At 43.5% G+C, this 26,577-nt stretch overlaps 1 long non-coding RNA gene across 1 annotated transcript; it reads left to right on the top strand.

Moving 5' to 3' along the window:
- The first annotated feature begins 20,627 nt into the window (after positions 1 to 20,627).
- LOC122461206 lies at positions 20,628 to 26,289 on the top strand. Its single transcript, XR_006283023.1, has 3 exons — positions 20,628 to 22,497; positions 24,068 to 24,674; positions 24,705 to 26,289. It is a non-coding gene; the product is annotated as an uncharacterized LOC122461206 (long non-coding RNA).
- The last annotated feature ends 288 nt before the right edge of the window (positions 26,290 to 26,577 follow it).

Below are 26,577 nucleotides of genomic sequence, written 5' to 3'. Positions count from 1 at the left end.
TCCCCGCCCACTCGCTGCTCCTGCCCAATGGAGGGGCCCTGTTGCTGGCTCCCAATGGCTGTGACATCGCGTCCATCAACATTCCAACTGCTCCAGCCCGCTTTTCCCAACCAAGTTTGGTTGCATGGGCTCTGGCTGCCCAGAGTTGGATGACGTCAGACATTCTAGTGTCCATATAAGGAGATGGTTAAAGCCAGAGCGGCTAGGCTAACTCGGGAGGGGGAGATGGGAGTGGGGGATTCTAGCAGTGTGAGGGCGAGGGAGCGCCTTGCCCGGTCAACTGGTCGGTGTGGGAGGAGTCTGGCGCTCCCACTAGGGTCAGCGAATGGTGCTGCCAGCTGTGTAGTTTGCAGCAACTTGTAAAGCACTGGTTTTCCAAGGGAGCTGGGGGGGTGGATTAATCCGTACTCCTGGAGGGGAGGTAGAGTGGTCAGAAAACTACCAATTTGTTTTCAGAGTCCTGGGTGTTGCTGCGAAAAACTGGCATTTTGTCTGTAGGTACAACATGTAAGACTTAATGGGCCTTTTTTTCTTCCATCTTTCTTTCTTTTTCTCCCACAATAGGTCTAAAAAACTATCATTCGGTGCTAGTTTCTGGGATTGCTTGATACATGCTTTTCAGCAATGACTTCCACACATGGGGCTGTGTTTTTACATACAGGCATATTAACCAACACCCTACCCAGTGTGGGCAGGGTGAGTGCGGGATGTTAGTAAACCACTTCTCTGCTTCTTGTTTTTGCTTGTGAAGAATCCTCCTTCGAAGAAATTACTTCTTGAAACTGTGCTCTACGATAGACAGGTAGAACTTTACATATCGTGCTCCTATCGGGGAAACTTTTGTCCCCTAGAGATTGTGGTGCAGAGGAAAGTTGTGCTAATGTAGTTTTCCATCCTCGTTCAGAGGATTCCAGCTGCATTCTTCATTTGTGGCCCGAGATCCCTTTTGAATGTCTTTAACATACTATATATTGCACCTTTTCTCGCTGATAGGACACTTACAACAAGCACTTCTGCTGTGGAAATATTCTTTATTCCAAGCAATGGCAGTATTTATTTGCCTAAATTATCTCCTACACTATTTGGAGCTTTAGCAGGATTGGGCACCCAAAAGTGGTTTTCTTTGTCCTGAGTGAATGAAAACCAAAAATTAAACAGTGATAAGTAAAGTGGACTTCTAAAACTACTGTAGCTTCATGACAGGTTTCATAGTAGCAGCCGTGTTAGTCTGTATTTGCAAAAAGAAAAGGAGTACTTGTGGCACCTTAGAGACTAACAAATTTATTAGAGCATAAGCTTTCGGGAGCTACAGCTCACTTCAATGCATCCGATGAAGTGAGCTGTAGCTCACGAAAGCTTATGCTCTAATAAATTTGTTAGTCTCTAAGGTGCCACAAGTACTCCTTTTCTTGTAGCTTCATGACTATCCATCTAAGATGGTTGTGATAGTAACAAAGGTATAGAAATTTGTTTTAAAATATGCTAAATGTGTTTGGAGGAAAATAAACACTACAGCTGTTCCATTCTGGGCATCCGATGAAGTGAGCTGTAGCCTACGAAAGATTATGCACTAATAAATTTGTTAGTCTCTAAGGTGCCACAAGTACTCCTGTTGTTCTTACTACAGCTAGGGAACTCATAAAATTACTACTGCTCTTTCTTCTGTTGCATTCAAAGCAAGAATCTTAGCTCCTGTTAGTACGTATCATATTGTGAATAAATTGCCTTAAAACCTGGAGTTCAATAGGTTAAAGATGAATTTATGTAGGTGAATTTCTTGGCCAAATGTATCGTTCCCATACAGGCCTATAGCACAGTGTTTTTCAAAGTTTGGTTCGCAATCCGGTACTGGGTCCCAGCATGTAAGGTACTAGGTTGCTGTGATGAGCACCACCGACTGGGACGTTAAAAGTCCCATCGGCAGTGCTGCCCAGCTCTGATACTGCGCTGTGCCCTGGAAACGGCCAGTAGTGGCTCCGGCTTCTAGGCGGGGGGGCCACGGCGCTCTACATGCTACCCTTGCCTCAAACACTGGCTCCACACTCCCATTGTCGAATCCCACTGGGGCGGTGCCTGCAGGTGAGAGCCACATGAAGCTGCTTGCGTACCTCTGCCTAGGAGCCGGACCTGCTACTGGCCACTTCTGGGGCACAGTGCGATCCACAGTGTTGTGACAGGCACGAAGCCTGCCTCTGCACCCCGACTGCACCACTGATGGGGAGCTGCTGGAGGTAAGGCAGTGCCCCAGCCCTGAGTTTCCCCCAAACCTGGAACCCCTTCATTCACCCCAAACCCCTCATCCTTGGCTCCACCCCAGAGCCCTGACCCTCTCCCACACCTCTGCCCCAGTTCTGAGCCCCCGCCTCCCAACTCGGAGCCCCCTCCTGCATATCAACCGCCTCATCCCTGGCCCCACCCCAGAGCCCCCTCCCAAACCCGTCATTCCCAGCTCCTTTGGGTCACAGGCATCAACAGTTTTCTTCAACTGGGTCCCCAGAAAAAGTTTGAAAACGACTGCACAGTCCAGAAAAGGTCTGCAAAATGCTGCCCCACTTCATGTGAAATCATTGTTTGAGATTGCTCAGGGCCTCCAATACTCCTCTGAACCCTAATAAACTATTATTGCTCTCCTGTATATAGTCTACCCCTCTCACCCACCCCACAGGTTTTGCTTCTACTGAGCTTTGGGACATCCAGACTACTCATAGTAATAAAGTTAAGCATGTGCATCAACTTTCGAAGGATTTGAGACTTTTATACCCTCCATGCGATGAAATTTGGACGTTTGTGGATTCTTGTCTTTTTTTCTTCTCCTAACAGTGCTACTTTGTGCTGTGAATCAGTGGTTTGGAAGCTTTCTCTGAGAGAGCACTTAAATACTTCAGTACAAACAGGATAGCTTCTTTGTTCATGTATTGCCGAGGAAATTTCAAATAAAGAATCCATTAGAACCCTGATCCTGCAATGAAATTGGCATAGATGAGCCACTGCACCTGTACAGAATCCCAGTGAAATCAGTAGGGTTCCTGGTGTGGGTGATGGGCTGCCAGTATGCATTTTATTGATGGATTCGAGTGTACTACTAGCTCGTTTAGCATGGTGGGATTATATGTGTGTGTGAGCAAGAGGGAGAGAAATGTATAATAGGGAAGTCAGTTTATTTCCATGTTATGGGATCCAGTGATGTTTGGGAGCAGATATGTTACTACACTTGATAAAGTTTTTTTTTAGTTGAGTTTTCTAGTGACATTAAAAATGTACTTATGAGCATAAGTAAGAACAGTTGTTCTTGAGTTGGGCTCTAAATGCACACTAATTATGACTTGCATGTTATTGAGATTTAAGCTATGACACGCTTTGCATATAATTCTGTGGCATACTGGGGGACAATCCAGACTATTGAGGGCTGTGTCACCCCTCCCTTGCAACTTGGGTGCCTTAAATGCCTTGCTGTAGTAACTCCCACCTGGACTGCTCACAAACAGCCTTCCAGCATGCAAGCCACACCCTGAGTGTCTGTGTGTAACTGTAGTCTGCCAGTTACATCCTGACTCTCATCTGCTTTGGTTATACTGCAGAGTGACCCCAAATACATCCTGTACTGGATGTCCTATACCGCCCGGGCTTCTCCTGCACAGTACAAATATATTGAGTTCATTATTCCTTAAGGGAATAATATGTTAATTTATTACCTTAAATAGTTACTAAAACACTTCAGTTTAAAGATACTGGATTCAATAAAATAGTAAAACAAGTTTATTAACTAAAAAAATGTTTAAGTGAGTACAAGTAATGAGGCATAAAAGTCGGAAATGGTTACAAGAAAAATACAGATAAAATGCTTACTAGCGTTTATTTAGGAAACTATCTTAGCTGCAAAGCAAACTTTCTCATTACACACTCCAGCAGATTACTGACCAAATTCTTGGGTCAGGACCCCTCTCCCAGAGTCCAAAGGTGGTTTCCTTTTGTCATCTCAGCTGTGGATAATGGGGCGTGGGGTGGTCTTGAACTCTGCCCTTTCTTTTTATAGTCCTGTCCCCCCCCTTTGAGGAGCATTTCCAGCTGGGAGCAAGGTAACAGGAAGTCTAGTGAAGAAAGGAAACTCCATGCTGTTTCTTTGCTAAGATGTAACTTTTTGGTTTTCCCCCTTCCGTTCCTTGCCAGAGAATGGCCACTTAGCATGTAATCGTCCATCTTGACACCTGGCTGAGGCATCAGCTTGCCTTTTGTCTCTGAGGAAGTGGTTTAGCCACTCCCCAGACTTATCTGGGAAACATACTTCAGTCGTGATTACTGCTTATAACTTTATATATAATCTTGCTCTGTGCATTTTGCCATGATATTCTTGATAAGCAAGTTATGTGTTTGTGTTGCTAACACCCTCCTTCATTATCCACTCTATGGCAATGCCAAACAGTGAAGATAAAATGCAGCCCTGTTTTACACTAGTGTCCATGTTGAACCACTATGGACAACCAGACAACATCCTTACAGACCACTTTACAGATTTGTACACAACCTTGATGATGACTTTAGCTGGGATTCTGTGGGACTGAAGAATATTCCTGCACAGATATACATTGTGGCTATCAAATGCCTTTTGAAAACCAGTGAAATTGGTGAAGGGGGGAGCTTGCCATTCTGATCCATCTTCTCTGATGGTCCTCACTGTGACTATCTGATCTGCATGGGTTTTCTTGCTCAAGCTTTGCATCCACTGCATGTTTCATCCTGTGTAGTATCATATTGCAGAAACTTTCCATGTGACTGAGATAAATGTAACGTCTCTCCAGTAGTTACAGTCAGTAAGATTACCCTTCTGGGATATTCTGACAATGATTCCATGTTTCCACTGGTCAGGATGGATCTCTCACCCAAACTTCATTGAATAGCTGTCACTTTAATTAGGATGGTGGTATTAAGCATTTCTGCTGTAATTTGATCATCTCCTGCTGATTTTTTTTTTCAGCTATTTTGATTGCAGTCCATACTTCACCACCAATGTTAATGTCAAGTTGATCAGGTTCACATGTTTCATCAACATCTGGCCCTTAGGTGTTGGGCCTATTGAGGATTTCCCTGAAATGCTTTGCCCATCTGTTTTTCTGTTCTACCTCAGTTGTAAGCATTTTACCATCTTTTTGCTTTTTATTGGCCTATGTCCTGTTTTAAAATTTTCACACAGGGTTCTAGTCACTTGGTAAACAGCTCTGTGGTTTCCTATCATAGCTACAGCTGCTGGATCTTTAACTTATCTCTGTTTATCTTTCCTTATGTTGCTTTTCACTGTTTTGTCTGCTTTCTTATACCCCACCTTTGCCTCTTCCGATAGCTTGTTGGTCTTAGTATTCAGGAGTCATCCTATCAGTACAGTAGAACCTCAGTTATGAACACCAGAGTTACAAACTGACCAGTTAACCACGCTCCTCATTTGGAACTGGGAGTATGCAATCAGGCAACAGCAGAGACCAAAAAACCAAAGCAAATACAGTACAGTACTGTATTAAACGTCTTGCAACCTTTCTCATCTCCATGCCAGAACTAAAATAATATCAGCAACAGTAACTGAACTCCAGTACGCAGATGATTGTTCTGTAGTTGCATGCTCAAAGGAGGATCTTCAAACAGCCCTTAGTTGCTTCTCAAAAGCTTAGGGCTAAGTCTGAACATCAGCAAAACAAAAGTTCTCCATCAATCAGTTCCTTGTCAATCATCAGACCCAGCAAGAAAGATCTATATTGACAAAGAAGAACTGGAAAATGTAGATTACTTTGCATATCTTGGCAGCCATCTCTCACAGAGGGCAGACAGACATCGGGATTCAGCACAGAATTTGCTGTGCCAGCCTTCCCTTTGGGTGTTCAACTATCACAACATCAGAACACGTACTGAACTTTTAGTTTACAAAGTAGTGGTAATCCCAACTCTCCTCTACAGCTGAGACTTGGATGACCTACAGAAAACACCTGGAACGCCAGCACTAGCACGTTCTTTGGAAGATCCTCAACATAAAGTGGGAGGATCATCTCACCAATGTCAGTGTCCTCACAGAGGCCAACATTTTCAGTGTTGAGGCCCTGATTATCCAGCACCAGCTAAGGTGGAGCGGGCACTGTGTGTAGATGCCTGATGTACGCTTACCAGAACAACTGCTGTATGCCCAACTCACCAAAGGAGAAAAGGAAATGAGTCCAAAAGAAATGCTTTAAAGACCCCCTCCAAGATAAACATTAAGAGAAGTGGCATCAACACCACACAGTGGGGGACAGTAGGATAGGGATAACTGGTGAAAACTTGTCAGAGGGAAGCCCACTTTTGAGGGAAATCACCTTGCACTGGTCACAGAAAAATGCCAGAAAAGAAAGTTAAAGACAATGGTCACACAGCAGTCACAGCCCAACCCTGTCTTCAAATACCACCTGCAATGTCTGTCAATTTGCCTGTGGCTTAAGAATCGGACTCTTCAGTCACCGGAGGACGCATGAAAAATAAAACCTGTGAAAGAGATCATTTCTTTTCTGAAAGTGATGGTGGAGGTTTGGAGGGGTTTTTGCTGCCAGCATCAAACTTTTTGGGATCCTGGCTTCTGGAGACTGACTTTTGCCAGAGCCTTCATGCAATACAAGGGCTTGGCAGTGTTCATTTTTACTAGAATGGTAGCTTGGTTCCATTTCTATAACCAGTGAAATGCTTTTATGAGGCTAGGTTGGTCTTGTGCTCAATCCTCCCCACTTTATCTGTGGTTGGGACTGGCAACCACATCAAGGTGCAGCAGGTGGAGTTTTCCATATTATAAATCAGTAATAATGAGCGCCCAGTAAAAATCCTCCTGGTAATAAATGTGCAGCAGCTGGGAATTACAAAAAGCAATTAGTCCATATTATGAACTAATCATTTGCGAAATTCCATTTTGCAGAAGTATGCAAAACTGATAAACGGCTTATTTCTCTTTTGTGGAAATTAAAAATGAACTAAAATCTGATTTAAAAAAAAATTGCTTTTGGGGTTTTTTAGTGAGTTCTAGCCTAAATATGCATACATTTATATGTTTTAAAGGACAGAAAACAAATCTTGTTTGGCAATTCTAAACCACTACTTTTTGAAAAGAGAGTATTTGTGGCACCTTAGACTAACATTTATTTGAGCATAAGCTTTCATGAGCTACAGCTCACTTCATCAGATGGCTCCAATAGGTACTGTTACTATATGCATAATGTGTAAAAGAACAGATGGCCATTTTAGCATCCTTCTAAAATCATGCTTACCTAAAAGGTCAGACTGATTGGTTGTGTGGCTGGTTTTTTTTTTTGTTTGTTTGTTTGTTCATTTTTTAAAGGGCTGAGTAAGCTGCTGCATCTTGGTCATGGTAATAGTGGGCAAAGAGGTGGTTTTATTTATTTGCCTGGGTTGGTCAGTTTTCAGGACTGTTACAAGGCTGCATTATAGGTTCAGCATTTAAATGCTCTGCTAGCTATTACCATGGGTAACTTTAATTTTGAGACTAAACTAACATATTTAACAAAAGATCAGCTAGTAATGTACTGAGTGCTCCATATAATATTAAACAGAAGTTGCCTTTAAATTGTTTTTCCTTTACTTTGCAATGTTCAAGTCTGTTCCTTGACTCCAGATGAGTAATAGTTTTGCAGTTGTCTCCTGTTGTTTAAATCAGACTCTTGATTGGTCTAACATTCAATATTTGTAATTTTAAATTAATTATGCTCCTCCTGTCAGATTCTTTCTCCGGTATTTATGGCTTTATTAATTCGCCAGCTCCTAGTTGGCTAGAATATGATGGATTTTTATCATAATATTTTCTGGTTATTGAGTACATGGTGGGAAGTATGAGTTATTTTATTTGTCTGTAGTCGCTCTAGTATGACAGACATACAAGAATTTATTCCCAGACCAAATTAAAAAAAATGAAGTTTTCTTTCCCCTTCAAAAATATTTCATACAGTCTAGAAGCAGTACCTATTATGATTAGCAATACAGTAGTGCTTAGCAGCCACAGGGTCCTAGTGATTAGAGTGAAAGGATTGAGTCAGGAAACCTCTATTTTCCCAGCTTTGCTACTAATTCATGGTGAGTTTCAGAGTAGCAGCCGTGTTAGTCTGTATTCGCAAAAAGAAAAGGAGTACTTGTGGCACCTTAGAGACTAACAAATTTATTAGAGCATAAGCTTTCATGAGCTACAGCTCACTTCATCGGATGCATTCGGTGGAAAATGCAGAGAGGAGATTTATATACACACAGAGAACATGAAACAATGGGTTTTATCGTACACACTGTAAGGAGAGTGATCATAGATGAGCTATTACCAGCAGCGGGGAGGAGGAAAACCTTTTGTGGTGATGATCGAGGTGGGCCATTTCCAGCAGTTAACAAGAACGTCTGAGGAACAGTGGGGGGTGGGGTGGGGGGGAGAAATAGTTTTACTTTGTGTAATGACTCATCCATTCCCAGTCTCTATTCAAGCCTAAATTAATTGTATCCAGTTTGCAAATTAATTCCAATTCAGCAGTCTCTTGGAGTCTGTTTTTGAAGTTTTTTGTCACAGTCCCTGAAGTAACTTGCACCTCTGATCCTTTCTTGGCCTCCGAGGGCAACTCACTTAGGTCTTAAACGTCAAGCTGCCACCTTTCTCAGAGCAGAAGATTTTCCTTCCAGGCTGGGGATTTAGGATGTGGTTTGTCCTACAGTTCACTGTGATCAACTTAGCAAGTCTGACTTTACTTCAGCACCTGCCATTCTGTTCTCAGGATCAAAGACAAGGTTAACCAGTGATCAGCCAGCCTTCATAAAGCAAAATATTATTTATTCAGAACAAAAGCATTGCAGAGAAAAGGTAGCTTGAAAACAATAAATAGCTTATATTCAGGTCTTGGCTTACTAGACAATCATCCATCTTCTGCAAAGAGAGCCTGATAGGAACAAAGTACTTCAAACCCTTTCTTCCCTCTTATTACAATCTCATGCCAATTCTTGGTCTGGTTGAGAGTGAATCTTCCTATATCAGGCTGGTCAGTTTATGCAGTTCTTTGCTTACCAGTCTTCTCCATCCAAGTAAAATGAGTCTATGCTGTTTCCCACAGGGGATGAGGTTTCTCCAGGCTTGTTTATCTGCCTAGGTACCTTCCCCCAGAACTAAAATAGAAATGCTAGTGCATACAGGTAGGTATGACATTTATAAAGTTGATGTGATGGTCTTTGAATATTTCATCATGCTATAGCTAAGTTCTCAGGCTGATAGTTCCTGATAGCTCATTCATGCTTACATGACTTCCCTGCAGTCACTGCTTTGCTTGTCCTGTTTGAAGAAAGCAGTTAACCCCTTCACACCTAGAAGCACAAGGTGAGAGGGGAAAACTGAATCACATTTTTCCATCAAAATAAATCAGTCTCCATGTATCTGTAATAAGTCATTTAAGCCTTCAAGGAGCTCAGCACAGGCAGACCTTTGTACTTGTATGGAGCCTCATTGACTTCAGGGCCGTAACCCCCCCCCTCTCTCTCTATTACAGTCCGCCCGTCTGTAAAATTGGGATGATAATAATAACCTGAATAAAGACAGAGCTCCTTGGTTGTAAAGGTACTATGTTGCTGCAAGTATCAACATAGACTTTTTTTTTTAAAACAAACTTAACACAAGACCAGACAAAGGGGGTGATTAAGACCTGTCCTAGGGCTTTATCCAACTTGGAATGAAGTCATTGGGAGTCTTTCCACTGACTATAATGGTGGTTGGATCAGGCCCACAATGAAGTAAGGAAATACTAACATAGGCTCCGATTCTGTGGGTGCTTCAGGGCTGGAGCACCCACGGGGAAAAATTAGTGGGTACTCTGCACCCACCGGCAGCCAAGCTCCCTTACCCCCTGTCCTACTTCTTCCTCCTTCTCTTAGCACACTGCATCCCCGCTCCTCCATCTACCTCCCAGCACTTCCTTCCTTGCCAGCGCCAAACAGCTGTTTGGTAGTGTTAGCAAGCATGCTCAGGGGAAGAGGTGGCGCCAGGGCAGGGATTTGGGGAAGGAGTTGGAATATTGGCAGGGAGGGGGCAGAGTTGGAGCGGGGACTTTGGGAAGAGGTTGGAATGGGGGCAGGGAAGGGGTGGAAAGAAGCTGGGCAGGGGCAGGGCCTCATGGAAGGGGTGGAGTGGGGGGAGGGCCGGGGGCAAACAGGGGTCGAGCACCCACATGAAAGTGGGGAAGTTGGTGCCTATGAATACTAATGCATCTCTGTCCCATCATCTTAACCCTAAATATCCCAGTGTCCCCAGAGTGTTCTATTTTGTATTGATCTGTTACTTAGTTGTATTACTCACATTGGCTGAGCAGTTGCAGCCCTGAATTTTGTGGAAATATATTCTGGGTCACTGGTTTGTATGTTGGTGCCCTATTCCCCTCCATCCGTCACTTCCTTTAGGGATCTTTTTAATAAGTAATAACAAAGTCGTATGTTACTTTTACTAAAAGTAGAATAAGTTTGGTGTGAGAATTCACACAATTTGTTCATGGTGGAAAAGAAAGAACACAGCCACAATGCAGCCTCTCTAGCAATACTCAGTCCCCATTATCTCAGGCATTGGCACCCTGACAGCAGGATTGTCTGGCTATGTAGACTCCCTCCTCAGGCCCTACGCTATCAGCACTCCCAGCTATCTTCGAGACACCACTGATTTCCTGAGGAAACTACAGTCCATCAGTGATCTTTCTGAAAACACCATCCTGGCCACTATGGATGTAGAAGCCCTTTACGCCAAAGTTCCACACAAAGATGGACTACAAGCCGTCAGGTACAGTATCCCCGATAAAGTCGCAGCAAATCTGGTGGCTGAACTTTGTGACTTTGTCCTCACCCATAACTGTTTCACATTTGGGGACAATGTATACCTTCAAATCAGCGGCACTGCGATGGGTACCCGCATGGCCCCACAGTATACCAACATTTTTATGGCTGACTTAGAACAACACTTCCTCAGCTCTCATCCCCTAATGCCCCTACTCTACTTGCGCTACATTGATGACATCTTCATCATCTGCACCCATGGAAAAGAAGCCCTTGAGGAATTCCACCATGATTTCAGCAATTTCCATCCCACCATCAACCTCAGCCTGGACCAGGCCACACAAAAGATCCACTTCCTGGATACTATGGTGCTAATAAGCCATGGTCACATAAACACCACCCTGTACAGGAAACCTACTGACCGCTATTCCTACCTACATGCCTCCAGCTTTCATCCAGACCACACCACACAATCCATTGTCTACAGCCAAGCTCTATGATACAACCGCATTTGCTCCAACCCTTCAGACAGAGACAAACGCCTACAAGATCTCTATCAAGTATTCTTACAACTACAGTACCTACCTGCTGAAGTGAAGAAACAGATTGACAGAGCCAGAAGAGTACCCAGAAGTCACCTACTACAGGACAGGCCCAACAAAGAAAATAACAGAACGCCACTAGCCATCACCTTCAGCCCCCAGCTAAAACCTCTCCAACATATCATCAAGGATCTACCACCTATCCTGAAGGACGACCCATCACTCTCACAGATCTTGGGAGGCAGGCCAGTCCTTGCTTACAGACAGCCCCCCACCCTGAAGCAAATACCAGCAACCACACAACAGAACCACTAACCCAGGAACCTATCTTTGCAACAAAGCCCGTTGCCAACTGTGTCCACATTTCTATTCAGGGGACACCCAACATAGGGCCTAATCACATCAGCCACACTATCAGAGGCTCGTTCACCTGCGAATCTACCAATGTGATATATGCCATCATGTGCCAGCAATGCCCCTCTCCCATGTACATTGGTAAAACTGGCCAGTCTCTACATAAAAGAATAAATGGACACAAATCGGACATCAAGAATCATAACATTCAAAAACCAGTCGGAGAACACTTCAGTCTCTCTGGTCACTCGATTACAGACCTGAGAGTGGCTATCCTTCAACAAAAAAACTTCAAAAAGAGACTCCAAGGAGAGACTGCTGAATTGGAATTAATTTGCAAACTGGATACAATTAACTTAGGCTTGAATAGAGACTGGGAGTGGATGGGTCATTACACAAAGTAAAACTATTTCCCCATGTTTATTTCCACCCACTACCCCCCACTGTTCCTCAGACCTTCTTGTCAACTGCTGGCAATGGCCCACCTTGATTATCATTACAAAAGTTCCCCCCTCCCCCCCACCCACTCTCCTGCTGGTAATAGCTCACCTTAAGTGATCACTCTCTCCTTACAGTGTGTATGGTAACACCATTTGTTTCATGTTCTCTAAGTATATAAATCTCCCCACTGTATTTTCCACTGAATGCATCCGATGAAGTGAGCTGTAGCTCACGAAAGCTTATGCTCAAATAAATTTGTTAGTCTCTAAGGTGCCACAAGTCCTCCTTTTCTTTTTGCGAATACAGACTAACACAGCTGCTACTCTGAAACCTGTACTTGGCTGTTTGCATTGCACGCTATTATGTGGGGATGCAGTGTACTGTAATAGCAGGTGCCATGGTCAGTGGAGTAGAATCTCTAAGGGCTTGCTGCTCCAAGTGCTTAATGTTGAGGGATATTCTTGCTACCATAAAGTCCAACTGAAGTCAGTTTGCCTGCTTATAGTAGGTAGCAAGTTCCTACACATGGCAGTAAATGTTTCAAGGATCAGACCATAAGTATCAATACTGCATGTGCAGGATTGCACAAAGGCCCTGATCCTCCTTCATGTGTTTAAATCTTTGGAGGCCTTGTCTGCACTAAACAGTTTTGTCGACAAAACTCAGGTTTCATCGACAAAACAATGGATGTGTAAACACTGCAATGCTCCTTCTGCTGATAAAACATTCCTGCTTTGCTAACAAAATAAAACCACCTTGATGAGAGGCATAGAGCTTTTTGTGGCAAAGTTATATCGACAAAGTGTAAGTGTAGACACTACACTTGGTTATGTTGCTGTAAATGGCTTCCAGGAGGTGTCCCACAATCACCACGCTGACCACTCTGGTGAGCATTTCAAACCCTGCTGCCCTGCACCCAGGTGCACAGGCCTCTGCCCTTCCCCCTTTAAAGGCCTGGGAATTTTTGAAATTCTATTTCCTGGTTGCTCGGCATGGACAGCTCACATCACATCTTTCCGGCTGACCGTGGTGGCTCCAAGCAGCAAACACTCTCTCACTTGGAGCACACATGAGTTGTCAGATCTGCTGGCACTGCGGGGAGAGGAGGTTGTGCAATCCCAGCTCCACTCCAGCCATAGGAACTTTGATACCTATGGCAGATTTATCATGGCTTCTTGGATAAGGGCTATGAATGGGGGACACATCCTTGCCATACAAAGATCAAGGAGCTGAGGCAGGCATACCAGAAGACAAAGGAGGCAAATCGTCACTCTGTTGCTGCGCCAAAGACCTGCAGTTTCTGTAAGGAACTGGACATCATCCTTGACAGTGACACCATCTCCACTGCCAAGAGGTCCGTGGATACTTTGGCAGGACTGGAGGCGGTGGACAAAGTTGTGGATGAGGAGGTCGAGTTGGAGGACAATGTGGAGCACACAGCAGGGTCGTCTGGTGGTGCAGGGAGTCAGGACCTCTTTTCCACTCCAGAAGGGTCTAGCCAGTCCCAGCAGTCTGTATCTGGTGCACATGATGCAGGAGAGCAGAGCCATGGTAAGTCCTCTTTTTGAGTTGAGGCTGCTCGGTTATATGAGGTAGAGTTGTGCTTTGCTGTATATATTGTAGAAGTGGGTGAAGGGATAGAAATGTACAAGACTAGCTGTGTTTGTGTGGTCCACGTTCCCCTGCGCAGCTCTATAGTGCGGCGGAACCGTGTGTTAATGCACACTGAGATTTCAAGGGACTCCTCCAGAGAAATCTCTAGGAAACTCTCCTGGAGGTACTCACCAATCCTCTGCCGAAGGTTCCTTGGAAGACTTACTTTGTTCCTTCCCCCCATTGTAGGAAACTTTCCCATGCCAATCAGCAATTACTTGTGGAGGGACCAAAGCGGCACACAGGCAAGCTGCATAGGGACCAGATCAGAAGCCACACACGTGCAGAAGATGTACCCTTTCATCCTTGCTTACGCTCAGGAGTGATATATCTGCTTGTGGAAAATAATGGCAGAATTGACAATATTGTCCTTAGTCACCTGCAGTGATCACCTTTAGAAAACACCTAGACTCTTTCCCCCATCTTGAGCTCCCAACCTTTTCCTGGGCCAAACTTACCATGTTTAGGGTGTTCACCTAGATGTGTGTTTGCCAAGGGACAGTGGGAAAGTGAATGGTATGTTACAAGAGGTGTATTTTACTATAATTCAATGCTGTGTGTGAATTAATAATCATGCTGCTGTGTATTGTTTCTTGTGCTTCTGAAGATGTGGCCTACAGGGGAACCCCCTACACATCAGTGGAGTGCCTTTGCCAGATTAGGAAGCAACCAAAGCAGAGCAAGGAGGGCATGTTTTGAGAGGTGCTCCAATTCTCAGTCTGAAAAAAGCGAACACCGGAGTGGAGAGAGACGATGAAGGAAAAATTTAAAATAGAAAGGCAGGACAGAGTGAAAAGTGCACTGTAAAGGGCCAGGAGCAGATGATAAAAGTGATGGAGGAACAAACAGATGTTGAAGTCCCTAGTCACACTCAAGGCAGAACATATGCCTGCTCCTCTCTCCCTGCAGCCATTACAGAACTGCTTTCCATGACTTTCCCAGACTCCTCCTACCCCATTCATTCCACCCCAGAACAGCTTCCAAAATGATAGCTGGATTTACACACAGCTCTGAGAGCCTCCACTGCAGGGTGGAGGCTAGCTAGTTACCACTGAGTGTCCTTATGACAATGGTACCGTGTTCTGTTATGTTGTAGTCACTTCTCACTTTATTATGCTAAACCGTAGTTAAGCCCTGAATGGTCCTAGCAGATGTATACAATTTATTAAACAAAACTAAGAAGCTATGCCAGTACTTCTTTTGCTGTAGGCAGATGTCTTTGAAAATCATATAGTAATTTTTTAAAAAAAGAAAAGGAGTACTTGTGGCACCTTAGAGACTAACAAATTTATTAGAGCATAAGCTTTCGTGAGTTGAGCTGTAGCTCACGAAAGCTTATGCTCTAATAAATTTGTTAGTCTCTAAGGTGCCACAAGTACTCCTTTTCTTTTTGCGAATACAGACTAACACGGCTGCTACTCTGAAACCAGTAATTTTTTAGCGAGTTTGCTCTTGTAGGAAGGTGCTGGATTGTTCTCCTCAATGCATAGGTGCCTTAAACAAAGACACAGAGAGAATAAGTCCCATGAGGTCAGATGGCCAGCGAAAGAAGTCTTCTATCTTCAGATCAAATTAATCAGAGGCAAAAGCAATTGAAACTTTGGTCCTGATGATAGGGCTCATGTGCTTAGAGCAGTACAGGACACAAATTTAATCTCTACCTGAAGGTGTTTGCTTTCTTAAAGACAGACCCTGCAATGGCAACATTCACTGAGAAGCCCAAACAAGGGCAAGTTTTAAGGTTGTTTTCCCCCCACCACTGAGTTTTTGTGCCAACTACACTGGGTCCAAAACACTTTATTAACCACATTGCATTCTTCAGCAGGTTATGTTGGAGTATTATGCTGGTATCTTTGTTGTTACAGCCTTTATACGTTGTTTAGAGAAATGTTTTGAAGGACAGAAAACAGATCTTGTGGGGAAGAAAGGGGATGAAGCCAAATATAACCTCTGGTAGAGACTCTGGGGTGAAGGTCTAATGCAATCTCCCTTGTTTTGAACAATTTCAAACAAATATATTTTTCTCTTCTCTTTTCTCGTGTGTGCATATCTATATAAACTAGGGGCTGTGATATGTATATACTGTTAAAATACAGACTATAAGCAAAGAAAATTCCTTACTCTTTGTGGTTATAACTTTACTACTCTTTATACACAACACAGTTTGATTTTCAAGACACTGTGGGCAAATGCAAGTGGTTTGACTCTGTGTTCAATTATACAGTTACCATGCAACCAAAAGGAATGGCAACAAAAGTCAGCAAATTGTTTTTAAACATCCTATAAAGCATAAGTATTTCTGTCATTGCTGTGTGCTCTCCAGTAAACAGTGTGAGTGCTGATAAGACTTCTGAACTTGCTTGTATTTATAAGAAAAGACTGACCTGGGACATGCATTTGTGGGAGTCAATTGCAGCTGAGAAGGCAAATCTCTCTCTTGGGTGTGGCATTTTGCTTGCCTATCATAGCTCCTTTCCCAGGACCTCCACACTCTGACCTTCATCCACCAAACCATTTAAGCATGTGTTTAAGTACATGAGTAGTTATAAAACTCAAGTGTTTTTTGCTGATTTGTGGTACATCTCTGTGCTCTGGAGTTAGAGGGTTCTGGGTTTTCTGGCCTTTTGTGAATGTATTCGTTCACCCCACAGCCACCACCTGTGACTTTCCAGGGCTTCTGTGGCACAATATGTCACTACCACAATGGCAGACTATATTTAGTAATAAAGTGTGTGCGTGTGGCAGCGGGTTTCACTTCTCTTTACTGACTAGACTCAGAACCCTTTAACTCTCTCATAGATCCTATGTGACTATAAAACCCTATGATAAATTACTCTGAACATGCATCTTTGATGGCTTCATCTACACTCTTCTCATTAATTCATCTCCAGAAGCACTATTTCTAACACTAAATCTCAGAGCAGCTTCAAACATCTGCATTGAACAACAACAAAATAGGCTACTACAACAATATTGCCTTCTTTCTACCCTTTAGGCCTTGGTCTTCCCCTTACCTCTATATGACTTGACCCTCCATTCACACAGAGCCCCACAGAACCTGGGCAGGAGGCTCGGCACAGGAAATATGCCAAGTGGCGATCACTGCAGGATCAGGGCCTTAATGTATCATTTTCTTTCCCCATCCACTGTCACCTTACATTTGATCTAAAGCCCAGAACAGGCACTATTGAACTCTGCACCACTGACAGGTGTAAAAAATGCAAAATATCGGGTCATCAGGGCTACAAGTGGGAGTTTGCAAAGCAGGGAGTCCCAGTTTTCCATGGGGACATGCAGCACATGCTTCTAGACCTGGAAAATTTTGCATTTATCATATATTTATGTTTACAAGAACTATGGTAAGTAATTTTATAAGGTTCTCTTAAAGGTATTGGTCACATTCTTTTCTCTCCTGCAACAGCCTGTACAATTGCATGGTTACTAAGGGTCAGAGTGTCAACTGCTTACCCATACTGAAACTCACTTTACTCTGTAGCAGCCATAGTCTCTAAGGTGCCACAAGTACTCCTTTTCTTTTCACTTTACTCTGTCTTACTGTATTCCTAGGGATAGGTGTTACTCAATGGCTTAGACTATGACTTCCTTACAGTGGGGAGCAGTTACTCATAGGGCAGGTCTACACAATGGGGCACAGTCGACCTAAGTTACACATCTCCAGCTATGTGAATAACATAGCTGGAACTGACGTAGCTTAGGTTGATCTTTTGCAGTGTCTACACCACCGTGGGGTCAACAGGAGAGCAATCGGTGGTCAATTTAGTGGGTCTTCACTAGACCTGATAAATTGACCCCTGGTGGATCGATCGCCACGCATCAATCCCCTGTAAGTGGAGACAAGCCCCCAGAGTAGTCCCATCTACTTCAGGGGCAAATTCATATGAGTAACTGTTCAGTGCTGGGAGTGATGCACTCATAATCTGTGACTAAAGAAGCTTGGCTTTTCAGATAGAAGAATTAAACAAATTAGTTCCAGTAAAATGTTTTAAAACCATTTCTAAATAGCTTTATTCTGTTAAAGATTAAAGCATATGCATGCCTGGCAGTGATGTGGGATGTACTCACTTATCGTTTCACCATAAGTGAGTACTGTGGCCATCCCAAATTCATGCTGAGAAAGACTTTAAGCCACATTGTGACACATACAACATTGAAGCAGGACAGTATGTGGCAAAACAGTATCTGCGACATAGGAATGGAATGTGCTCAGGGTTGTCCCTAGATCAAATGGTGCCCCAAGCGAGGAGCATCTTTGGTGCTTCCACCCCCGCCACATTTGTTAAACTTTTGATTACATAATTTATTTTTGCATTTATAGCCCATTTCACAACTTTTATGCATGATTTGCATGCATGATTTCTCTCTGTCATATAAGATGATAAATTTGCATGCTAAGGTCTGTAAGTCTGTATTTATTTATGCCATATCTAAGCAAATAAAAAATACATTTTCTCTATGCTTATAGGAACTTTAATTTTAAAAATAACTGAAATGTACTAACATCAAGAAACTGAACTGTGCATCAAGATTGGGTGGACCAGTATTCAATAGAGCTACAGTCGGTGACAGCCTTAGAATACTAACCCTATTCCATTAGTTCAGAAGGTTGCTTTTCTCACCTTTGCCCTCCCGAACTGAAGCATAGCGTCAGAGTGATTAAAAGACTGTCTAATGGCATTTTCAAGCAATAAAATAGCAAGCAATGTCAGTCTCTCATCGGCCATCATTAATCAAAGATATGTTTTAATGAGCCTGAGCTTTGAAAGTCTTAGAAATTCATCAAATATTACGTATTAAGTATGGCAAAAGAAGTAACAGTATTCCTTTTGTATTGTTGCATAGATAGGGGTTTGATAGATATCTCTAGCATCTCATTAAATAGGTCCTTTATTAGTCACTACTTACATTCTTCAAGTTTGAAAACACAAGTACAGTTTCATAATTACACAATAAAACAAGGTTCACAGTATTGCCGCTGGGCTCTTAGTTCACTTCATTTTGTTCCTATATGTCATTGAGTGACTGGCAACACCCTACCCCTTATATACCCGTGAGGGCATGGCTGACAACATTCTAGGAGATTCCAGGAAAATTTAGTTCTTAGAAAGTCTGGAAGGTTCCAGAGATTCTACAAAGGTCAAGAACATTCTAGAAAGTTAGTGAAAAATGAATCCACATGCAGAATACTTGAAACATTTTACTTCAAACATTCTATTTTCCCTTTTGTTGCTAACAACAAAAACAGTACCCAGAGCCCAGTGCCCCCCAAGCCTGGCACCTCAGGTGGTTGCCTGCCCCTGAATGTGCTCTTCTACAGTAATTATTAAGGGAATTTTATTTCCAAAAGGACACTCAAGGCTGTAATGCTTAGCACTTACATTATGCAGAGCTTTTTATCTCGCAGCATTCTACAAACATGAGCTAATCCTCACCAAACCCTGTGGGAAGGCAAGTAATATCAAAAAAAGACAAAGTGATTTTTCCCAAGGCCTGTTTGGAAGGAATTCGCTGTCTTGAGAACAGAACTTGAGAGTTGTCCTAGGGTCCATCTACACTGTAGAAAAAAACCATGCAGCACCAAGTTTCAGAGCCTGACTCAGATGACCTGGGCCAGCCATGGCATGCTGCGAATCTGTTATTGTAGTGTAGACATACCCTTACTGTTTATTTCACCTTTATCTATTAGTGGCTTTACTCCTGCTTCTACTGCAGTCAACAGTGGTTTTATTTGGTGGATACCCAGTTTCCCGGTGAGTTAATATTGCATTTTCAGAGAGGAAAACAATAATAAGATTTGGCTGTTATAGTGCTTTTTATTTGTAGATCTCAAAGAGTTTTACAAAGTTTGTCAAACTTCACTACCCACATTTTACAAGTGGAGAAACTGAAGTACAGAGAGCCTATGGGTGTGTCTACACAGCAACTAGACGCTGGTGGCCGCTGGCTTGTGCCAGCCAACTCAGGAGTGTGGGGCTCAGGCTGCAGGGCTGTTGCACTGCTCTGTGGACTTCCAGGCTCTGGCGGGAGCCCACGCTCCAGCCCATGCTCCAGCCTGACCCTGGAAGTCTACACAGCAATGAAACAGCCCCATGAGCCCGATCCCAACAAGCCCAAGTTGGCTGGCACAGGTCACGTACAGGTGTCTAGTTACTGTGTAGACAAACCCTAAATGGCTTGCCTGAGGTCATATAACATACAGTGGAAGTCAGAAATAGAACCAAGGTTTCCTGACTCCCAGATGTATGGTACCCACAGTCCACTGGGTCATTCTGCCTGTACTGTCACACCACATTACAGAGCTGTGGAGAGGGAACCAAAAAAAAAAAAAAAACTTGGCTAAGGGCAGCAGGAGGATGGGGAGAAGTCTGGAGGGACTGGCTCTCTGTGCAGATGCTTGAGATCTGTAGGGAAGAAAGTGAGTTTCCGTATAGATCCTTGTGCTCCGTGTGGTTACAAATGCCTCCTGTGCATAGCCACAAACACCTCTCCAGCGAGTGGAGAATATGATAGCAACTCTGTACTTCATACACAGGGCAAGATTCTCCACTGCCCTGCATTTTATGGTGTTATTCACATCTATGCAAAGTGGGGGCAAAATTCTACCATACCAGAATCGCAGGCATAAATGACAACACAATGTGCAAAAAGAAAAGGAGTACTTGTGGCATCTTAGAGACTAACAGATTTATTTGAGCATAAGCTTTCGTTAGCTACAGCTCACTTCATCGGATGCTTATGCTCAAATAAATTTGTTAGTCTCTAAGGTGCCACAAACACTCCTTTTCTTTTTGCGAATACAGATTAACACGGCTGCTACTCTGAAACACAATGTACGAGGCAGTAGCATTTCAGGCCCACCAAGTTTCTGAAATACTTTTTCCTTTCCTGCAAACTTTCTGCATTAGCTCCAGTTTCCTTAGTGAAGTAGTTAGTCAAGGCTGGACTCACATTTTTCCTTTATACTGTATTTGATTTACATCGGTTCAAGGAAATGGTAATGTGCAACAGTGACTTTGGAATTTAAACAGCAGCCCACAAGGGATTTCTAAACTGCAGGCCAACTTCCAAATATGGGAGCATATAAGCAGCTGCAGCAGTAGTAGTGCAGAAAGCCATCCTTAGTATGAGAAGAAGCAAAATTCAGAGCTTGCCAATACCTGGAATATATGGGCCTCTTCAAATGTATTACTTGCATTAGTCAAAATAAGGGATGAAATAAATATGCTTCTGCAGCTGGAAAGGCAAATACCATGGAGGTTTCATCATATTGGGACGAGCACTAGAGCGGCAAAATCAACATTTCCCCATAATCATCACAGTTTTAGTGTGTTAATGGTGCATGTACCCCAAGAGTTCAGATGCTTGTGCAGGCTTCAACCAAGGTATCCCCATCTCTTGAGTCTGCAAACTTGCCTTGAGGTCTTAAGAGTTTCTCTTCTCACATGAGAAAACTGGTGGTATTTACTACCATCCCTGGCCAGAAATTCATTCAGAACAGACTTTCTGATTCAGGCCCATGAGCTTTAGGCCCCAGTCTTGCAAACACTTGTTCAAAGGCTTCACAGAATCAGGGCCATAAGGCACAGCACCTTCAGGGTCACTGTTTTAGAAAAATAGGAAAGTGGAGGAGTAATAGCAGCAAAGGGTTCTAAGAAGGAGTGGGCTGATTAACATGTATTTAACTATTTCAGATATGCCAGCTTTCTGGCCTTGAGAAGCAGGGATAGCTGTGTGTCAGGCATGTGCAGCTGAGTAGTGCCACGCAGTCTAGCGGAGTGCAGAGCCAGACAAGGCAAGCCAGCTCTGAGAGCAAAGGGCTGCAGAGTGGTGGCTGTTTCTAATGTGCCACTATTGTATTGTTTGCGAAAACAACCAACCAGTTCTGGCCCCCTTGCTGACTGCCTCTCAGCAGGGGTTAAACCCTTTAACTGGGCTGAGAGGATATACCTAACCCACAGAAAGTACTGGCAGCTGTTGCCAATTAGGCTGCTGGGAGGTGGAATTAACAACTTTCCTCGCCCCCACCCCCGCAAACTGAGAAGCCGTAAAAAAAGCAAGCCTGGAATGGATGCCCTTTTGAAGAAGAAACAGCTTCTGTCTCCCTTCTCCGCGTGAGAGGGAATAGGTAGGAGTTTTCTGGAGTGAGGGGCAAGCCCCTCAGAAAGAGATGTGAAACTTACTGATTAAAGGAACTGTAGTAGCTGTAAGTCAGACTGTTTTATCTTTGGGTTTCCCTTTGGACTGGATTGAAGGAAGCTACCTTGTTTGCATTTTGTTCTTAAATGGACTGGGCTAATAGAAGCTGGTTTTGGACTTTGATGTTTCCAAAGCTAGGGCATGAGGCATTGGCCCTGTTATTGTGTTGTCACTGTGACACCAGTGTTGAACCTGCATTAAACAATTTTTTTTAAAGGGGTTGCAAGATTGTTAATTTGTTGTTGTTGCACAGATGTTAGTCTCTCTCCCGCAAGAAAACCTTCCTCTTTCACTATCTTAAGGCTTGTCTACATTACCCGCTGGATTGATGGGCAGCGATCGATCCAGCGGGGGTCGATCTATCGCATCTAGTTTAGACATGATAGATCAATCCAGCTGGGTGCTCTCCCATCGACTCCAGTACTCCACCAGGCGTGAGGCACAGGCAGAGTCAACAGGAGAGCGTCTGCTGTTGACTTACCACAGTGAAGACACCACAGTAAGTAGATCTAAGTACATCGACTTCAGCTACGTTATTCACATAGCTGAAGTTGCGTAACTTAGATCAATTTTCTCTCTTTCTCCCGCGCCACCCCCCAGTGTAGACCAGGCCCCAGTCTCCATCTTCCCAGATTCAGAACAAAGATCTAAGAGAGCTGCATGCCAAAAGAAGCATGATTAATAAATAGGCTATGTCCTGAGTTTCTATCTTCCGACTTTATCCTACGAGCATTTTAACCATCGTGATGCCATTGTGTATCACTGCCATTACAATGTGTATCACTGAACCACCGTGGTGGTGTTTCACAGGAAAATATACCAATGTGCTTATATTTCAGAAGATTTGGAAGTGATTTCCAAGGCCTAGGAATATCCTACAAAGAGACTAATTGCCGGGCACTAGGTTAGTCTGGGAAAATTGGAACATTGTCCCATATCCTGTGGAAATAGTAGTATATGATCATGTCATTAAAGACTATATCATAATGCACAGATACAAGGGGGCTGATTTAAAGTTGCATGGTAACCTTAATTCTGGCATGTCCTGACTTTTGAGTGCTTGATTTAGCAATCTTAACATTCTTTAAACATAGGGTAATTTACATAACAGTGGGCAGATGCACCAAGATTTCCCTCCTCTGATACCAAGGTTCTCTTGTTCACGTATGTCTCTGTGTCTATAGCTGTTTGCTATGCCACCAAATACAAAAATAACCGATGTTGTAGGCGAGAGGCAAATGGAAAGAAATTGTGGTGGTTTGCACCTACCCATAATCCAAGCACTACTCAAGATCCAGCTACTCCCTTAAACCAGGCTCCTAATTCCAAAGTAGACAACTGTTCAGCTAAATATTTAGTGGTGTTGACATTAAATTGTAGCTATTAGGCTTCAACGCTAACTATGTTAAATGGGGCTGTTTGCATCTCTGTTCCTGTCCGGCTGCAAAAAAAAAAAAAAGGAGTACTTGTGGCATCTTAGAGACTAACAAATTTATTTGAGCATAAGCTTTCGTGAGCTACAGCTCACTTCATCGGATCCGATGAAGTGAGCTGTAGCTCACGAAAGCTTATGCTCAAATAAATTTGTTAGTCTCTAAGGTGCCACAAGTACTCATTTTTTTTTTTTTGCGAATACAGACTAACACGGCTGCTACTCTGAAACCTGTCCAGCTGCAGACTCAGTAATTTGGAAGACTTATTACAACCACAAGGGCTTGAAATATGGTGCATGATTCTCCACTGCTTTGCACCTTCCACCTCTGCAGAGTTTGATGTAAGACACTCTCACATCAGAATCTGACAGTCTGGTAGAGTCTGACACCCATTTTGCAAAGAAGTAAATGACACTTACCGTACACAAGGTGCAAGGTATCAAAACCTTAGCTTTTAAAAATAAAACCTCTAGGTTCCGCATAGAATGATGCCTCTGGAAGTGCTGGTATGACATTGATGAGAACTGGCTCAATCTGACTTTCGTCTGTAGGAGCTATATTTAAAGACTTAAGGGGTTTTTGTTGATGATGGGTTTGTTTGTTCTGTTTTTTAATTGTGTCCTGTATCATCCACAGTTTCAGTAATGGTTGCCTTTTGGATTTGAGACACTTAGTTGTTGAGGCCATTGCTATGGAATTGGGCCTTGCAGTCTTTCTGGACTTGGAGTTGGAAAGGGTATCCTAGGCAGGGCATGCAAGGTAAGGTGATACAGTTAGCTAATTATTCTCACATACTTAGTGTGAATTAGCAGAAGGAGGAGTATGGACTTGGGAAAATCAGACATGTCCACAGTATATCAGACTTTTCCACATCGTATTTGTTGGCACTGGTTTATTTCACACACAACCTATTTAAAAGGTCATCGGAGAACAGGAGTAGAACAAATAAATGAGTGGAATACAGTACAGATGACACTTCTCAGTCTCCCTAACTGTTAGTGTGTTACTTTAAAGGGAGTGAGGCCAGTCCTTTCTGCTGGTTTTGCCTGACTCTTATTCCATGTGTCTCGCGGCTCTTGTGCAGTGGCTTGTCTGTCTTGTTAGTGTTTTATCCATTGTTGCGCCTTTTGGAAGCTATATTACTTTGGGGCTGGTCTAAACATCAAACGTGGGTTTGCATAGCTATGGTGCACAGCTATGTTGATGGAAGAATGCTTCCTACCTATCATCGCTCAGGGAGGTAGTAATGCAGTAATGAGAAATGAGTAATGAGAAACTCCTGCAGTAATGAGAAAACCCTTTCCATCACTGGAGTCTGTGTCTACACTATTGGGGTTATGTTGGCATAGTTACACGTCTGTACCTATGGCCATGTCTGCATTACAAAATTAAGTCAACCTAAAATACGTCTGCATACAGCAACCACATTAATTACATTGCTTGCGCATGTCCACACTACACCCCTTGTGTTGGGGTGCGTGTCCTCACTAGGACTGCTTGTATTGATGTAGAGTGAAGTACACCATGGGTAGCTATCCCACTGTGAAGTTCATTCACATCCAGCGCAGGGTGTTTTGGGAAGTTTCCGCAATGCCTCATGGGGCCGAAACAAATCATACAGGTGTGACTGGGAGCATGGGTTCAACTTCCCATAATGCAGTGTTGGCATCCCATAATATGTTGCACCTCTCTTCAAAATCCCACAAACAGGCCCATCCTTCCTCACTGTCCATGGAGCCTGCAGAGCTCTGCACTATTTTGATGAGTGTTGTGAGCACAGGCTGCCTGATCCTGTCGTATTCAAAATTGTTGGCAATGTTCCCGGAGCAGCTTCAGATTGTGGAAAGCCAGTTCTGGGTCTGAGAAATAAGCACCGACTGGTGGGATTGCATTGTCATGCACATTTGGGTTGACAAGTCGTGGCTGCAGAACTTTTGGATGTGCAAGGCTCCATTCCTGGAACTGTGTACCACTCACTCCAGCCCTCCAGCATAGTGACACCAAAATGAGACCTGCACTGACCATGTAGAAGTGAGTGATGATCGCAGTGGGGAAACCTGCAATGCCAAATTGCTACCAGTCAGTCAGGCATGAATTTGGAGTTGGGGAATCCACTGTTGTGATCCAAGTGCACAGGGCCATTTATCACCTCCTGCTATGAAGGACAGTAACTCTGGGCAATATGCAGGATATAGTGGGTGGTTTTGCAGCAATGGAGTTACCTAACTGTGATGGGATAATAGATTGCATGCATATCCCTATTTTGGCACCAGACACTTTGCAACAGAGTACAGCAACAGAAAGGGCTACTTTTTATGATAATGCAAGCACTGGTGAATCACTGGGGAAGCTTTACTGACATGAGGGAAGGGGCATGGTGTGTGCATCATTAAGCACAAAGGACTGTTCAGAAAGCTGCAAGCAGGGGCTTTCTTTCCCAACTGGCACATTACCACTGGTGATGTTGAAATGCCAGTAGTGATCCTGGGAGACCCAGCCTACCCCTTGCTCCCATGGCCATGGAGCCAGGCATCTTGACAGCACCAAAGAGTGATTCAACTACAGGCTGAGCAGGTGCAGAATGACTGTTGAATGTGCTTTTGTTTTTTTAAAAGGTTGCTCATGCTGTCTACTCATGAGATTTGGACCTCAGTGGAAAAAAAATTCCAATGGTTATAGCTGCCTACTGTGTCCTGCAAAATATCCATGAAGCAAAGGAGGAAAAGTTTTCACTGGGTTGCAGGCAAAGGTGGAGTGGCTGTCTGCTGATTTTTAAACACCAGATATGAGGGCTATAAGGAGAGCTCAATGCGGAGTTATTCAACTTTGAAAGATCATTTTAATAGTGAACCAGAGTAGGGTGTAAAAAGAAAAGGAGTACTTGTGGCACCTTAGAGACTAACAAATTTATTAGAGCATAAGCTTTCGTGAGCTACAGCTCACTTCATCGGATGCATTTGGTGGAAAAAACAGAGGAGAGATTTATATACACACACACAGAGAACATGAAACAATGGGTTTATCATACACACTGTAAGGAGAGTGATCACTTAAGATAAGCCATCACCAGCAGCGGGGGGGGGGGGGGGAAGGAGGAAAACCTTTCATGGTGACAAGAAAGGTAGGCTAATTCCAGCAGTTAACAA

Source organism: Dermochelys coriacea, chromosome 7 (genome assembly GCF_009764565.3).
Source record: "Dermochelys coriacea isolate rDerCor1 chromosome 7, rDerCor1.pri.v4, whole genome shotgun sequence".
NCBI classification, from domain to species: domain Eukaryota; kingdom Metazoa; phylum Chordata; order Testudines; family Dermochelyidae; genus Dermochelys; species Dermochelys coriacea.
This window is presented reverse-complemented; position numbering and strand designations above follow the sequence as displayed.